The sequence below is a fragment of the Sciurus vulgaris genome (assembly GCF_902686455.1).
Source record: "Sciurus vulgaris genome assembly, chromosome: 11".
Classification (NCBI taxonomy): domain Eukaryota; kingdom Metazoa; phylum Chordata; class Mammalia; order Rodentia; family Sciuridae; genus Sciurus; species Sciurus vulgaris.
Window position 1 is genome coordinate 12,025,190 of NC_136472.1, and position 2,983 is coordinate 12,028,172.

Below are 2,983 nucleotides of genomic sequence, written 5' to 3' on the forward strand. Positions count from 1 at the left end.
CTCTAGTGAAATGACCATAAGTAGAGTGGGCATCCTTGCGTTGAACTCAGCAGGACTGCATTCAGACATTCAACACTTAGTAAGATTTGTTTTGTGGGGTTTTTTAATAGATATCAAGGTGAAGAAATTTTCTTTAAATCCTAAATGTACTTAGAGCCTTTATCATGAATTATTCGCACAGAGTTGTTAACTGAATTTCTCCATCTGCTTAGTCATAATTTTCCTTCAACATTGTTAACATGGTGAATTTCATTAACTTTCCCAATGTTAACCCTACCTTGCATTCCTGAAATAAATCTCATTTAGTCTGTTAACCTGTATATATGAAAGTATTTTGTAGAATCTGATTTGCTAAAATTCTGTCGAGAATGTGTTTATGTTCATAAGGGATGATGATATAGTTTCCTTCAAACACCTGTGTGTGATTTGGGGATGAGGGCAATACTGGTCTCAGAATTAACAAGTATTATTTCCTCTTTAGTTTTTGGACAGAAGTTGTATAGAATTGGTATTATTTCTTCCTTTAAAATGTGGTAACGATTACCACTAACGCCATCTATAACTAGAATGTTCTTTGTGAGATTAACTAAAAATCAAATTCTCGCATAGATAGGACTACTTAGGTTTTCTATTTCTTCTTGAGTGAACTGAGATGATTTCTACCTTCCAAGGAATTTGTGTTCATTTCATTTAAACCATCAAATGTGTTCCCCTAAGTGTTTCAGATCGTCTCTCATGATTGTTAACACCTGTATGATCTGTAGTGTGTGATCTCTCTCCTCACAGTGGTAGTCTGTCTTATCTCTTTTTCTCCTAATCAGTCTAGACAGAGGTTTATGAATTTTTTTTGGCTTCTCAAAGAAACGCTTTTGATTTAGTTTTCTGTTGTTTTTTTTCTCTCTAGTATCACTGATTTCTGCTCTGCTTCATTACTTTTCTTCTTATACCTCAATTTAAGATTTTTTTTTTTACTTTGGAAAAGTGGAAATGGAAGTTATTACTGAGACCTTTTTATGCCTATCATAGGCAGTTGGTCCTACAAATTTTCTTCTGAATATTGCTTTAGTTGCACCATAAGATACAAGGCCAACACACAAAAATTCATTTGTATTTCTATATACCACCAATGAACAAGTATAATTCAAAATCAGAACAAGAAAATTATTTACAATAACTGCCAGAAAATAAATATTTAGCAAAATATATACAAGATATATATGCCAAAACTACAATGTGCTGATGAGAGAAACTATAAAATGCAAGTACATGGAGAGATGTCACATTCATGAATCACAAGACTCACTATTGTAAGTATGTGAATTTACCTCCAAACTTATCTCTAATGAAATTCCAATGGAAACCCACGCAAGGCTTTTGTATAGATAGCCCTATTCTAAAATTTATATAGAAAGGTAAAATTAATAGAATAGTCAAAATAAATTGGAAAATAAATTGGAAAAGAAAAAGAAATTTGGAGGGTTTGAATTATCAGATTTTGAGATTATTACAAAGTATGGCAATCTTGGTCATGTGGTTTTGGCAAAAGGAGAGACACAGAGATGAATGAAGAAAAAAAAAAAGCCCAGAAATAGGTCCATATCAATGCAGCTAATTGATTCTTGACAGTGAAATGAAAGACATTCAGTGGAGGAAGGACAGTCTTTTCAACAAATGCTGAAACACCCAGACATCCATCCACATGCCTCAAAATAAAACAAAAAGCATGACCCTCACACTTTAAAAAGTTATCTCAAGGTGATCATAAATCTAAATGTAACATGTAGACTAAGAAAACATTTAGAAGGAAACATACAAAATCTTTGAGTCCTGAAGTCAGACAAAGATTTTTTCTTGACATGACACCAAAAAAGTACAACCCATAAAATAAGTGGACTTGCCGAACTTAAAATTTTTGCTCTGTGACTGGTACGTAAATGAAAAGGCAAGCTGCAAAATGGCTGAAAATAGTACAGAGCACATATCTGGCAACAGATTTGTATTCACACCATACAAGGATTCTTAAATTCAACAGTAAGACAATAACCCCATTTAGGGCTGAACAAGACTTGAACAGATTCTTCACAAAAAATGATATACAAATGGAAAATAAGCACTCAAAAAAACATTCACCCTCTTCAGCCTTGAGGAAGAAGTAAATTAAAACCATGATGAGACACCACTACACTCCTATTAGAGGATAAAGAAATACTGGCAATATCAAATGCTGGTCAAGACGTAGAACTGGAATCCAACTTTCTGCTGAATAACGGCTTCTTCTTGGACACGATATATCGATATGCTTATCAGAGTGATACTTTGATGCTATGATCTCCAACAAAGATGCTCTCCAGTTAACACAAGTTTCCAGTCAAGAGAACGGATGGAACAAGCCTGCATTGTCCACCACATTTGAATGAATTGTAAAATGGCTGTCTCTACGTGGGCAGTCTCCTGGACTTCGGTCTATCAGGTATGTTCACTATTTTCTTCCTTTTTAAAGCCTTCTTATATTCAGCCTTTATTTTGTCCTACAGCAGGGGTCAGAAAGCTTTTCTGTCCAAGTTCAGACAACAGAATTTTGGCTTTACAGGCCACAAGGCTTCTGCTGCACAACTTAATCCTACCTTCAGGAGAGAGCAGATGGGGACAGACAGACCAACTGGCATTTCCAATAAGTATGTTCCAATAAGACAAAAAATTGACTGCAGCTTGATTTGGCCCACAGGCCACAGTTTACCCGCCTCTATTCTAGGGACTAGAGCAGCGGGGCACCTAGTAGCCAGAACCAGGGCCACTCTTGACTGGCACCCGCCCCTTAATTGGCTGCTGCCTGGTTTTAACATTGAGGAACACTCACTGCCCGCCAGCAGTGGTCCAAGTAGTCTCAAGGGTCCACCCTGTGCCAATCAGACCTCATGCTTCAGCGGCACCTGGACTTTCTCAAGTCCTTTCAGCACCCATGCTGCAAGGGTGGAGCCTGAGG